The sequence below is a fragment of the Saimiri boliviensis genome, chromosome 1, assembly GCF_048565385.1.
Source record: "Saimiri boliviensis isolate mSaiBol1 chromosome 1, mSaiBol1.pri, whole genome shotgun sequence".
In the NCBI taxonomy this organism is placed as follows: Eukaryota; Metazoa; Chordata; class Mammalia; order Primates; family Cebidae; genus Saimiri; species Saimiri boliviensis.
The window spans coordinates 107734500-107750133 of NC_133449.1; the positions used below are offsets into that span (position 1 = coordinate 107734500).

The window sequence follows — 15634 nt, forward strand, 5'->3', positions numbered from 1 at the left end:
TAAATTTTTCTAGTTTAGATTTCTAATAATATAATACTATTTTTCTAATAATAAATTATGATTTATTTTTCACATTATAACCCCTGCAGCAGCCTTGAAAGAAAAGTAGCATTACAATGTTCCAGATCAAAAAGGTAACAGGGCTTCTCAAAAAATCATCAGTTGGTAGACGATATATTAAGAAAATACGATCAGGCCTGTCTGTCTTCAATACCTAATTCTCTCTATTACACCAAATATCCACTCACAACATGGCCCAAGATTTGGAAAATTTCCTGCTTTTGTTCCTAACTTATCCTATTATAGAATATAAAATATTTCACAGGTATTAGGAGAACATGACACATCTATTTCAATACAAAACTCAAGAGTTAAAAATTGGAATCCACAAGTGGGAAGTTCTTAAGCAAGATCATCTCAGAAATTTCCCTGAACATTCTTAGAGGCAAACTTCTATTCCTAGTTAAATCCTGACCATCAGCATGAGGGTTAATTTCAGTTTTTCTCATTTTTAAAATCCCTTTCTAGCTAGAAATCCAGCCTCAAAAGCCCCCAACTAATGGTCTGAGTCAGATGACTCAGCAGAGAGCAAATATTATTCTATTCTCCAGCACTCTGTTACCTTTCACTCCCTCACTTTTCTTGCTGCAGTGAAAAATGATTCCTATAAAGGAAACCAAAATAGTAAAAACAGAAAGAAACTGTAAGAAATGCTGCTTAACAATTTCCAGTCGCGGCTGGGGCTTGGAGAAGTTGAAAAGAGGCCCAGAACACTTACTTTTCAGCCATGCCTAGACGATGTTTTAGTTTCAGTATCAAGAGAATCATTTCCATGAAGGAGAGCTAAAGGAGACTGCAAAATCACATGTCTTTTCCTTGATCAGGAGCAGGAGCATTGTGCAGGGATCAGGCAGTCCCTGAAGAAGTCCCTGAAAGAAACTGAATATAAAAAACATGAAATACATGGGCTTTCTCCTCACCCACCTCCTTGCTGCCTCCACCCTCAGCTCTAGGGTCAGCCCAAAAAAGGCGTCTGAGTTTTATGAGAGATGTATTCAGTAACAAAAGAACAAGATTGAGTCTTGATAATTCAAGAAAATGTAACTTTGAGAAGGTTAAACTTACCATTTTTGGAAGCAGGCGTTCCTTCCAGAATACACATGAAAAGCCTGGGGACTTCTCTGTTTTTGTGATACTAACAGAGAAAGAACTTCGCTTTTACTAAGTCAGACTCTCATTATTATTATTTTTTTCTTTCCATTCTTTGCTGTGATCTCAGGGTGAGACTGAAAAAAAGCAGAAAAAGAAAACACAAAGTATTTTTTTTTTAATTTAGCATCATGGGGATTCTTTTTGTGTGTTTAAGTCATTATTGTACTGAAAAAAAAAATGCCAGCTCCACTCCTCAGAGTAAGAAGAAGCTGTCGATGCCTTTCCAACTCACACCACCACCTCCTTATCCACCCAAAGTCTTTGGCGAAACCATAAATATATATCGATTTGTTACATTCAGTTCTTGTGAGAGTTATATCAAATACAAAATGATCTTCCTTTAAAAAACATTCCTCCCAAAGATCAAACTCTCAAGTTTACTGAGTTATGCATGGTTGAGAACAAATAAATTCTCTCTGATAGCACTTAAAAGTGCATTGCTAAAGAATCCTGGAGTAAATGGTTAATGTGTACCAAAAGAATAGAGTGAATTAGGAACACTGACCAAAATCACTTTCTGTAACCTGTATCATTTTGTCCTAACTACCAGGGAAGTTGTATTCTTCAGCATGGTTCCAGGTTGAATAATGCTGGAAGGTCAAGTTAGATATCCGGCTATTCCTCTCTGGCACATTCATGAGGGACATGGCTTATAGAGAATTTAATGAGAAACATTCACAAGAAGGATCTTGGGAAAAGAATTTTTTAACTGTTACCTAAGAGAAGTGTAAGAATGAGATGGTAATGGTAAAACAACTTGAAAATTATATTAAATGTTTGAGGAGTCTGGCTTAACATACTGTGGTACAATCCCATAATAGAATGCTACCCAGCACTAAAAAGAAAGAAACTGCAGGTAATTCAACAAGTTGGATGGATTTCAATGGCATCACACTGAGTGAAAAATGTCAAACTTTGAAAGTTAAATGCTAGATGATTCCATTTATATAACATTTTCTAAACAATGCAACTCCAGCAATGGGACAACAGATCAACGCGTTGCCTGTAGTTAGCTCAGAGGAAGAGGGTGTGGCTATAAAAGTAGTTTCTTTGAGTGGCAGAACATTTCTGTATCTCAGTTGCATAAATCTACGCAGGTGAGAAAATCTCATATAACTACACACACAAAAGTACAAAAATCAACACAGAAAGAAAAAACAGTACATGGCAAAACCTAATGAAATCCAGGTAGACTCTAGTTAATTGTATTGTGACGATACGAATATCCTTGTTTTGAAGACATGCAAGAGTTATTCAAATGTTTCCATTAGGGAAAGCTGAATGAAAGTAAAAGGGGAACTTTCTGAACTAACTTTGCAATTTCCAGTGACTCTATAATTGTTTTGAAATGTAATTTTAAAAAATCTTGGGATACATTTCTGAGAGCATATACATCCATTCTTTTAAAAGCATTTTTTTTTCTAACCACCTATTTTTATGTGAAGATTTTAGATACACAGAGATAAGGCATGATGAGAACACAATGTAATCACAAAATACTAGTGGGACCAATGGACAGACGAAGCCAAAATTAAACTATGCAGTGGTGTGCAACATGGCATACAAAGTTTTTGTGAGCACAGTGGAAGTTGTGAACATTCTCTTTCTGGAAGATTTTCTAAAATTAATAGAAGTGTGATGTTTTGTTTGACCTTCAAGACGGAATTGTCAAGTAGACAGTGATTGTGGCATTCCTTTGAATAAGAATAAGAAGCATTTTATCCTATTGTAGAAATTGTCCCCCAGTTTATTTAGAAAAGTGATCAGTAGATTTTTTAGAGTTCAACCAGTTGCTGAAAACTGCTGTTTCTGAAGAAATAGGCCATAATTACAAAGCAATTGAGGTGATGAAAACGAAACATATTTTATTGAAAGATTTTTTTCTTCTTTTATAATGCCTTTTTGACAGTTTTCCTGGTTTGCTGTTTGGCAAAATATGGCACAATAAGCCTCCTTCTTCTAAAACAGCAAATGGATTAATGGATGCTGGTGCTGGTATCAGGTTTAGATGGACCTTATGATCTCATGACTTTACCCCAGGTCCTCATTCAGAAGATCACAGATATCAAGTAAACATATGGTAGAGGATGACAAAAGTGCCTCAATTAATCGGTTCCATGCATACCTGAAGATTGAAGAGACAGTATTAGCATGGAACAACGTCACACTCAAAGACTGGACAAAAGCTCAGTCAACGTCTCCGCTATTTTTTTCTCTCATGATAAAGAGCATCTGTAGACAGAAGACTATGTAAATATAACTTAAAAGGAAATAAAGAGGACAATGGAAAGGATGAGGTGTGATTTTTTTTTAACTGAAACACGGTTTCATTCTGTCACCTAGGCTGGAGTTAAGTGGCACAATTATAGCTCACTGCAGCCTCAACCTCCCAGGCTCAAGCTATCCTGCCTCAGCCTCCTAAGTGGCCGGGATTACAGGCGTGTGCCACCATACTAATATAATTGTTTTTTTCGTTGTTGTTTTGTTTTGTAGAGATTGGGTCCCACCATTTTGCCCAGGCTGGGCTCAAACTCCTGGACTCGAGCGATCCTTCCACCTTGCCTTCCCAAAGTGCTGGGATTACAGTCGATGAGCCACTGTGCCTGCCCCATGTGAGTTTTTAAAGGTAGTGCTGCCTGGCGATGTGGCTCTGGTTATACCAATGCTTATTCCCCACTCTTCACAGGTATGTGTAATACAGACACAACAGAAGAAACATGCAGTTCCACTTAAAAAAATATATTTGACAAGGCAAGAGAAAAGAAGGAAATTAGAAAGGGCTAGAGAGAAGTATATTAAATGGATTCTTTCTGTCAGGCTCTGTGTTTGGCACCATATCAAATTCAACCTGCCTCATTATACCAAGGGGTATAAAACCCATTTCCAATAAGCCTATTCAGTTTACAATTATCATTACTTTTTAGATTAAGAAACATATATCATTTTAACATTGCTGATCTAGCCATTTTCTTTCACAGAGCAGATCAAGTAATTTTAAAAGCAACTTGAGGCCCAGCGCAGTGGCTCATACCTGTAATCCCAGCTGAGGCAGGTGGATCATGAGGTCAAGAGATCAAGACACCCCTGGCCAACATGGTGAAACCCCGTCTACTAAAAATACAAAAATTAGTTGAGTGTGGTGGTGCATGTCTATAGTCCCAGCTACTTGGGAGGCTGAGGGAGGAGAATCTCTTAAACCTGGGAGGTGGAGGTTGCAGTGCATAGAGATCACACAGCTGCACTCCAGCCTGGTGACAGAGCAAGATTCCATCAAAAAAAAAAAAAAAAAAAAAAGCAACTTGAATATAATTCCCCCTTCTTAAAACTGCTCAATAAATTTCAAAAACCCTTGATAAAGTATCAGTTATCTGGTTGGCAAAGCTTTGCAAAGTGTGGCTCTGCTTAATCTCAAGGTTTATCCCTTTCTTCTTCCATCTCCCAGATATTATCTTCTTATTTTCAGGTTTAATCTCTTTCTTCTTTATTCCAAATAAACATAGACATTTTACATGTGTGAATGTGTACAGTCTCTCAGACCTTCTCATTTACCTCCCCACATTCAGATCCATTCATCAGGGGAAAAAAAAGCAAGCCCTCTTCAAATACTCTGTTGCCTACCACTAAACCCACATTCTGTCTCTGCGCAGTTTATATTCACCCTTCAGGTCTCACCTCCAAAAAGCTCAGAAGCTCTTAATGCTCTCTAGTTCTTCATGCATTTCTGTCTTAAACTCATTTGTGAGTTTTCTGCACAAGTAGAAAAGTTGTCTTTGCCTATTTCACTTCTAGTGGTTGGAACAATAAGTGACCCAAAGTTCTATTTTCAATCAAAGATCATCAGATGGTTCAAGAAAACAAACTCATTCTGATATCACACGAACACTAAAGTGTCACAGACAGTGCATGATTCTGAGTGACAACAGTCAGGAAGTAGCATCAATGCACACACACATACACACATACAGGTATACTAACAAGGTTATATTGTGTGGCTGTGTCCCTACCCAAACCTCATTTTGAATTCCCATGTGTTGTGGGAGGAATCCAGCTTCAGGTAATCGAATCGGGGTGGGGGTGGGGGCAGATCTTTCCCTTGCTGTTCTCTTGATTGTAGATAAGTCTAATGAGACTTCATGGTTTTAAAGGAGAATTTCCCTACACAAGCTCTATTCTTTTGTCTGCTGCCATGTAAGATGTGCCTTTTACTTTCTGCCATGATTGGGAGGCTTCCCCAGCCACATAGAACTTTAATTCCAATAAACCTCTTTCTTTTGTAAACTGCCCAGTCTCAGATATGTCTTTATTAGCAGCATGAAAGTGGACTAATACACAAAGGATCTTCATGATTAAGAGCTTGGGAATCACTAAAAAATTCCTAAGGCCCCATGTCAACAAGTGGAAGTATTTTCCCCTTACAAGCCAGGAATATATTTGTCCATTCATCAGTTCATTCGTTCAACATTTTTTCATACCTGCTTTGTGATCATGTTAAGTGGCCCAAGGACCTAATATAATTATAATTAAAAACTCCATGAACTCAAGGTGCTCAAAATTAAGTGAAAAACAAATTATAGTTCTGGGTCAAAAAGACACAAAAAAGAAGATGCTATGAGCTGAATCATGTATCACCTCAAGAAATGAATCATGTATCACCTCAAGAAACTATTTCCAGTTGTGGTGTGTAGCACATACCCTTTACCTATGTCCAAAAAATTATATAAAAAGTAATATCAGTATTGCAGAGAATGTCTTCTGTGCAGTTATATTAGGTATATGTTTTTGAAAATTTATTTTCTTCTTTGTTCCTCTAATTATGAATTATCTGTTTTCTACATTCATTCAATATGTCATCCCAAGTTATGTTATGAGGGAAAGGATGGGGAATGATTATGTCAAAACACACACATCTAGTTCTGACATTGCTGATAATTAACTGTGTGACCTTGGGCAAGTTACTCTGTTTTCTTGTTCTTGGCTGTTTAATTTATATAAATCTAGACAATCTAGATCGGATGACTAAAGATGCCAGATGTAAACAAATGTAATCTTTATTGCCTAAAGAAAGTGTTTCACAAAGTTGGAAGACTTGCTGTTTTCCACTTGGAATACAATTTAGAACATCTATGGTCTTTGGTTGACATTTACATTTGTCTTTTCTTTTTTATTCTCAAGACAAAATGCTCTTTATTTTCTCTTTTCTGTTGTTAATGCTTTGGTATCAATGCCTTTGGAATCGTTTGTCGCTTGTCCATTGAATTGTATGAATTTCCCAGAAATTCTTCAATTCTATTCCATGTCAATTTGCTGGACAGACGTTTCCTTTTAACATTTCTATAATGGGGAATATGGCACAATAATCAAAGAACAAATTTGTCACCAGTCCAGAGAACTTTTGCATGCTACTTGATTTCAAACATAAACTTCAAAAAGTTTGGGAGATGCTGGAAAATAATAGCAAAAATCCTGACTGGACTCAGAGAAGACAATCAAGCTTTATATGTGGCAACATCTAATTCAAGGTTCTCACGCCCTTTTTTCCAGAGAACACTGGCATGGTTAAGAGAGAGAAAGAAAGTGAGAGAGGGTGGGTGAGGGAGAGAATGTTAGTTACATCTGGCTTTGTTATTCACTATATGAATTTGTATATTTCTTGGGGCCTCAGTTTCCACACTATGCCGTAAGAATATTGGCATAAAACAAAGATTATTAAGCCTATTTTTGTAAGCTTGAATTGTTACACAAAATAAAATACCTGTTTGGAATATATACACACATATAAAAAAGTATATGTACATAATAATATATAAAACAAAAATGACAAATTTACAATTGAAACGGTGGTGGTATCAAAGCCAGAATTACTGAGCATCTTTCTTCAAATTTCAAGTCCATCCAAAAAATACCCATGTTAGTTTATGTGCACGTGTAGTCTTTTGCATACACACAATCAGGGTTGTACAGTCCATCAAGACTTTTTTTTTTGTCCAACGATTTTTAAATCAATAGTTAAAATGATTTTTATAAAAAGGTTACAAAGTTATAAAAGGAGTCACTTAAAACTGCACTTTCAATGAATGTCACTAATGTTACTAGATATTTACAAATTGCTTTAAAAATAGACTAATTGATATTTCCATTAGCAAAGTACATTCTTGCATTTTATCCAGCAATTCGAATTTTAGTTATTTTCTTCTTAACTTATGCTAGTCTCATAGGTATTTCAAAAGTCACTATTATTTTAAGTTTCACTGACTTCACTACCATAAAGGCAGATAAACTCTCATATGTCTGTTGAATTGTTAGATTTGTTCTTTGTGAATTGCCTTCAATGTATTTCACTCATTTTTATATTTTGTGTACATTAAAAATGTAGTGTATCTTAGGTATGGGAATTACAATTTTTCAAATCTATGATTTGTATATTTTCTTTTTATGGTATTATAACTCAGAAAAGATTTCTAACTTCTATATTTTCAACTGGGCCTCAACTTTGAGTATTCACATATAAAGAATGGTTATATAAGAAGTTCTTAAAACAGTCTACAATGCTCTATATGACCTCATTCCATTTTACCTCTCAGTATTTCTCCAGTTCTTGAAGCCATACACTGACTTTACTCTCCTGTGTACACACACACACCTTAGAACGTTTGCACCAGCTCCTGACTCGGTTTAGAGATCTGTGATCTAAGACATTTTTCTGAATTACTAGTCAGTTTCATCAAGTCTTGGCTCAAATGCAATATTTTTCTTTCTTTCTTTCTCTCTCTCTCTCTCTCTCTCTCTCTCTCTCTCTCTCTCTCTTTCTTTCTGACAGGGCCTAACTTTGTCAGCAAGACTGGAGGGAAGTGGTGTAACCATAGCCCACTGCTGCCTCAACCTCCTGGCCTTAAACAGTTCTCCAGACTCAGCCTCCCGAGTAGCTAGGATGGCAAGAACATGCCACCATGCCCAGCTAATGTGTTTTCTTTTTTTGTGGAGATGGAGGTATCACTGTGTTACCCAGGTTGGTCTTGAATTCATGTCTTGGAGTGATCCTCTTGCCTCAGTATCTCAAAGCACTGGGATTACACATGTGAGTCAATGCAGTGGCCAAATAGTATATTTTCAATGAGTCCTACTTTATGGTATTGCAAAGAATCATAATCTGCCCTACTCTTTACCCACCCTCTCTGGCCCCGGCATTTACAATCTCTTTCCCAGCTTCACTCTATACTTCACAGCCCTTGTTATCTCCTGGTAAAATAGATTGTATAATTATTTATTTTGCTTGCTACTTATTGCCTCCTATTTATTCAACATGGAGGTCCATGTTTCATTTAATTGTATGCCTCAAGCACCTAGAATTACACCTAACAGGATTCAATATACATTTTATGAATGAAAGATGTATTTACTTTCTAGTTTATCATCAGAGATTTTTGACATCATTCTTTATTACCATTATGTTTGCATCTAGGTTTTCTTCTAAATGAGTTTTATTTTTCTGCTTAGTTTGAAAGAGTGGTCCACTTTTATTTATTTACTTCCAAATGAATAAATGTTGTTCCAGCTCAATTTAATAAACAGGACATGTATCATTCCACTGAATTAAAGTAACATCTCTAGTACACATTAAATTACGACATACTGGGATCTAGTTCTAGAAACATTCTGGTTTTTTTCACTGAATATTTTGTCCATTTCCATACCAAAGTCATATCAATTTGATTACATAACTTGAGAATATACTCTCTCAATTTAGAACTGTATCCCTTTCACACTCCCAATTTTCTGTTCCCTTGGTTAATTTTTGTACTCAAATACACTTTTCAATTTGTAGTGTCACAGGATCCTTGGCGTGTCACTTCACCAGCCGGAAATCTCTGTGGCTGGTGCCGCTTTCTGCCTGAGTATTGCTCATATTCAGAGCTGGGCTCATTCTCCCCACTTAGCCTGGCAGGCTGCACTTGGCTCACTCTACCAGCCTGGATCCCACATCTGCCAAGGGCAAGCCAGGTGGAGAACAGAGAGGGGTGTGTGAGTGAGCAAGCATGGGGGTTCTAGCCACTGCCCCATGGCCAGGCATGCTGACTGTGCAGCAGAGCAGGCAGCTCCAGGCACTGGCACAGGTGTGGGCTTTGTGCAAGGCTGCAGCTGGATCACATGTACCACACATGGCTTCCACTGTGGACTGTGCAGCAGAGCAGGCAGCTTCAGGCACTGGCACAGGTGTGGACTTTGTGCAAGGCTGCAGCTGGACTACATGTACCACACATGGCTTCCACTGTGGACACCCACATCACCCACAGTGATGCCCAGAAGCCTGAAGATGCCAGGAACTGCAGAGCCCCAAAGAGGTGTCACAACCCTGGCTCAGGGACACCCTAGGTCTGTGCTCCCTGAAGGGTAGCAGTTCTTCTCTCCTTCTCATCACAGGCAACATAATCAGCAGAGTGTGTATTTCAGCCCTGTTTGTGTAACAGCTCCTTCAGTCCAGCCATTCAGCAGCTCCCGAGTTCTTGTCCTACATCCAGGAAGAATGAGGTAGGCAGACAACTGGAGGATGAGAAAGGTGGAGAGAAGCTTCATCGAGTGACAGCACAGATCTCAGGAGAGCCAAAATGGGTAACTCACTTCTGCAGGCAGGTTGTCCCAACAAGTTGTGCAGCTCACAGCAGTGTCCAGCTCTCAGCAGAGAGGAGAACTGCAATGGGTAGCTCCTGTCCACAATTGGTAGTCCTTACATCTGTACAAGTCTGGCTGAGTCCAGGGTTTTTACGAGCTCAGAACAAAGGACGTGCATGCTGATTGGTCCAAGGGTAGCCATGGGTGGGCCTGGAAAAAGCACCATAAGTTCTCACTCTGGGCCAAGGACTCCACCTAGAGCTGGCAGCCTGGACCCCAGTCTTCAGGCCTGGCTTGAAGGTGGGGCTTTACCTAGGACCTACACCTTTCTGCCCAGGAGCCTGCCTCCGTCCCATCTTCGATATGCCATCTACAGCACCCAGGCTGTTCACACTGAGGGGCACCTGTAGGCCCACACTGAGCTGCCCTCAGTCCACCCCTGGCCTCCCTCCTGCACTCCTCAGTGCCCAAAATCTGGAGGAGGCCAAGGCGACTGGGGAACTAGCATGTCAGCGCTGTCCTGAGTGTGCACAGTCCCGGCCAGCTCACTACAGCACCTGGGCCTGGCCTCAGCTTTGCTCCAAAATCAGAGCAGGTGCCAGAAGCAGGGAGAGGCCATAGAGTGGAAAAAGGCACTTCTGAGCCTGTGGGGGTGGGGGCTTCCTGGACCCCCAAGAGCACAGGGATGCCCAGGTCTGGAGCTGTAGCTGGGCAACTGCAGCCGTGCCTGGGAGGGTGGAGCTCCCTGACAACTCAGTGGTGGGAGAGAAGCTTCTGCCTGTTACCAGCTCCCAGAAGCCCCACAAAGTGCACAACCCCGGCAGCATCTCCCCCACATAGCATACAATTGTATTTATCTCTTGGGTTTACTGATTATATTTTACTTATCCTATCCAGAATTACACTCAATAAGGTCAAGGGTTTTGTTCCTTTTATATATTTATTTATACCTATCTACCAACAAGAGGGCCAAACACAGGTTAATGACTAGTAATTCCTTGATACATTAAAGAATCAACTATGATTTCTAGAAGTAGGTTGTTGAAACACTGGAAGACTATTGTTACATGTATCTTTTCTCCATTAACCTTACTAAATACCGTATTAATTCTAATACATTGTTTTAAATTCTCTAGGTAAACAGTAAATTCACCATCAAAACAAAAGATAATTTCAATCTCTTATTTCCAAGTGTTTATAAATAATTAATGCTTTTCTCTTATTGTCTATACTTTTAAATCAACCTAAAACATATGTGTCTTTACTAGCCTGCTGATACATATAACAGACAAGTCTTACATTTTTATATCCTAAGAATACAATCAAAAGTCAACAGCAATTTCCAGGGCAATACCTTTCTAGTTTTAGCCCTTGTTCTTACTCCATTTAACTAAACAGCTAGTCCTGATTTCATTTATTGTTTGTACTTTTTCCCTTTGGACATGGTCCTCATGTTGTTTCTATGGATCAATCTTGAATCTCTTTAAGACTGTGAATCATGTAGTTTTTGTTTCCATTTCTTGCTCTGATCTCTTGTAAGCAAATCCCAGAAATAAATAAGCTCCAATCCCAACTAAACAACACTGACATCACTTCCAGTGTCCAGATGGGTAGATATTATTATCTCTACTGGAGAACACAGTAACAGAAACTCAGTGGGTTAAAGCCACTTGCTCCATTACAGCTTTTCTGATATTTTTATATAAAAATCCACCTAAAAATTCCTCAAAGTGAACATAAATGCAGAAAAACTTAAATTGTTATAATCCATACATCTAAAGTTATATTATACGTTGTAAAACAGAATATGTAAAACAAAATATTAAATAAATTATATTACAGAGAATTTGAAATTTAAATTTAAATAATTTTTTAAAATTCAATTGATGATCTTACTCATTTGGGGTCATTTTCTCTTTCTGGACGACTGTACCTGCCTTTTGTAGCAAAATTCTAAAATGAGTCCCTTTTGGTTAAATTAAGTATCTATCTTTCATTCCACTACTGCTCATCATTTCTAGTATTTGAATTAGCATGTTTATACATGCATATATACGTGCATACATATATACATATATTTATGTATATATATAGTGTGTGTGTATAATATATGGTACTTTCTGAAAAGTGCTTTATTGCCTTTGTACATACTGTTTTCACTCCAGGCAATGCCCCAAACCTAGTTGTCTCCTACAATTCCCCTAGGATCCAGGTCGGATTACTTTCTCCCTGAAGATTTCTGTATAAATGGAAACCCAAAGATTGCAAGTGACAGGATATCTGAAACTTACTAGATTTGGCAAAGGCAAGTTCTCTGACTTTACGAGTGAAAGCTGATCACTCCATTCTCTACACTCCACTTTACCCTGAACTCTTTCTCAAATTTAATTCTTTCCTTGGATAAAATATATTAGAAACATATCTTATTTCTTGATAGATTGAGATTTCACACCATGATTTTTGGTCCGTGGCTCTTAAATAATTGCATCAATTTGCATAAACCTTTAACAAATTGAATTTTAAATTTGAGGAATGGAAAGAAAAAGAGACAGGGGAGAAAGAAAGTGAGATAGAAAGAAAGGGAAAGCAAGAGAAAATTTTGATAAACTCCAAAAAGACGAAACTTCTGTGTTCTGAACTTGTAAGATGAAGGGAGTGCTATTTATGAAGCACAGTTTTCTGTAAAAATAGGTTTATATTGATTTTGATGACTTTTCTTTTTTATACCCCAAGCATCTGGTGAATATTGTTGTTGAGTTAAAGCTTGGTGCCTCAAACTGACAGTAACTGCAGTTCAGTGGATGAGCTAGACCTCTTATGAGTCAAAAATCCTAGATCATAAATCTCAAAATAACAAACATTCGTCAAAAGTTTTGTGGCACATTTTTTTTCCAGTTTTAGTTCCAAATGTTCTAGTAAGATCTTCCAAATAAATAGGCCAGCAAAACCTATCATTGTATTTGTCAGACAGCACAACGCACTTTTACATTGTGAGAATATTTACACTACTCTTAAGATGTTCCACAATAGTGCGAATCACGGATTTTTAAAATACATTTCCCCTAGAGGTAAAACATATGTTCATTTTTTTTAAATGTGCACACTGAAATAGCTAAAAGTGTTTTCTGAGTGGTAGCATAATAGGTATTTCTTTATTTTTACACAAAACAAAACCTACAAAAATATTAGGAAATACTTGAATTTTGAGACACATTTAAATTTTAGGGAAAAAAATATTTTTCTTTTCTTCACTGAATGTGTTGTAAAACCTGATCAGAATAAAGGTAGCAGGTATTTGAAGACTCTAAATAGAAAGCAACAGCCACACTGAGGAATAAAACAAGAATTTAAGTACCATTGAAATTATGTTTTCTCCCCTTTTAGTGTCTCCCAGCCTATACTTAAGGCAAAGCCATAACAGAAATTAGGCTGTAGCCCAAGCAGAGAGGGCTGAAAAATAAGCTTATAGTTCATACAGGAGATGGAAAGAGATCCCTTCACATTCCTAGGTAGTAGAAAAAAACCTCCTCTTTTCTATTATTTTTCTTTTCTTCATTCTGTTGTTCCTCAGCCCAGGATAGCCCATAGGCACTGAACACTGGAGGGAAAACCATGAGTCTCAAGAGGATAAAATAAACTTCCTGATTATTTTTTCTTTCTCTTTTCTTCTACCACTTGGCCCCAGATGCAGGTGCATTTACAGGCAATGGATGGCAGAACAGTGTAAGTAAAGCCCCAGATTTCTGGGTGAAAATTCCCAAAAGGAATCTCAGGGAGCCATAAAGTATGAGAGAAATGAAGAGAGAGGAATTCAAAAAAAGGGACATCATAGGTTTGTTTATGAACTTCTGGGATCACTCATGAGCCATTCCTGCATGATTTTGACCGTAAGCAGTATTCATTATGCTTGAAGAAATAACCAACGGGATAGACCACTCTAAAGTTCCCAGACGGCCATACGGTAGAACACACAGGAAACAGTTCTGATTAATTCTGCAAAAACTTTGAAAACAAAACTGACTACTTAAATATTGATTCAACTTATTTTTATAGGACCATGAAGTTTACTTTTATTCTTAGTGATTTTTTTTTAGTGTATGGCTTCTCAGGAACTAGTTCCTTTCCTGAAAATTGTTAAATTTATGTGTACAGAGTTGTTTGTAATATTCTCTTAAATTTTTGTAGTGCCTATGTGGTCTGCAGTGATAACCTTCCTTTCATTACTAATATTGATGATTTGTTTATTCTTTTTTGTCAGTCTTGCTAGATGTTAATCAGTTTACTTTTCCAAAGAACCCCTTTTGGTTTTAGTGATTTTTTCCTATGTTCATTTCTGTTTCTATTTCACTGATTTCTGCTATTATTTTTTACTTGTTTTCTTCTCACATTCATTTTTTTGTCTCTTATTTCTCTATTTATTTTTTAAAGTTGGAAGCCTAGATTATTGAGTAGAAATCTTTCCTTCTTACAAAATAAGAATTCAATGTTATGAGTTTTTTCTCTGAGCACTGTTTTGTTACATCCCAGAAAATTTGATGTGTTTTGGTATGACTGATTTTATTTAGTTCAAAGTATTTTCTGTTGCTCAGATTTAGTTTCTTTGGGGTGACTGAACAGAGGACTGACATTTCTCTCTGGTTGCTGACTGGATGCATCCTCCATTTCCTAACCATGTGGGCCTGTCCATAGAATAGCTCACAAAATGGCAGCTGCCTTCCCCCAGAATGAACAAATAGGAAAGCAAGAGATGCTGAGCAAGACGGAAACAAGACTCTTTTTATAAACTAATCTCATAAGTCACACCCCATTCCTTTTGCTAATTTTTGTTCTTTAGAAGCAAATTATTAGTTCCAGCCTAGACTCTAGGGGAGGGGATTATAAAGGGCCGGGATACCTGAAATGGGGTATCATTAGTAGACATTTTATAAGCTGCTGCTGAACAGACAAACAGAGCACAAACAAACAAGTCAATGATGGAGGCACTGGAAAATGTGATACTGAGGTCCCAGTCACAACACATGACCTAACTGGGTAGACTGGCCTCTCTCAACATGCCATCAAAGGCAGTGTCTATTCTAAGCTATATTGAAGTAAGGACTCATTTAGATATGAACTCAGATTTCTTTGTCACACTTCTGAGTTTCTGTACCTGGGACAGCAATTGAAATATTAGCACTTGCACTTGGCTTGCTTTTTTATTTCGTTTTAAGAACTGGCTCTGCTCCACTTTCTTCCTTTGATTAAAGAAAAACACAATCAAAAACTGCTTTTCAGACTATTTTGCTGCCTTCCAAATGCGAAAGGTTTTGAGTTAGAGAAAACACATTATACATTTTTTTTATGGGACAGAGGGAGCAGGACAAAGCTACTGAAATCCAAAGAACATCTCAAAGCCACATGCAAATGGCCGAGCAACATTCATTGTGTCAGTGAGACTGCTCTCCAGAGCCATGCAGTTGGAAACTTCCGGGTGAAGCTAACGATGGCTCTACCTTTCCATTTCCTTCTATCAGAGGCTAATCAAGGATTGTGCCATAGAATGAGTTCTTGAGGTTAGCGTGGATTTTCTGCAAATGCAATCTCATTTTTGAAGCTTATTACATTTTCCTGTTTCTGCATTTAAAAAACATAAAGGAAAACTATACATTCCAAGGGCTTATTTCATGCCACAAACTGGGCTGAAGCTGAAAGGAAAACCTTTTATAGTTGATGTATGAGTTGGAGAAAATAGGTCTTTTAATGCTCATAGTAGTCAGAATTTATATTTATCTCACAAAATACTTACTACCACTCTGTGAGGTATGGCATATAATTC

At 37.7% G+C, this 15634-nt stretch overlaps 1 long non-coding RNA gene across 2 annotated transcripts in view; it reads right to left on the reverse strand.

Moving 5' to 3' along the window:
- LOC141585052 (uncharacterized) overlaps nucleotides 1-15634 on the reverse strand; it is a 64966-nt gene that overhangs the window by 38725 nt on the left and 10607 nt on the right. For both annotated transcript variants that reach the window (XR_012518322.1, XR_012518321.1), the window contains exons 3-4: nucleotides 1126-1286; nucleotides 779-939 (exon numbers count right to left, since the gene is read on the reverse strand). This is a non-coding gene — a long non-coding RNA (uncharacterized LOC141585052). The remainder of the gene's footprint in view (nucleotides 1-778; nucleotides 940-1125; nucleotides 1287-15634) is intronic.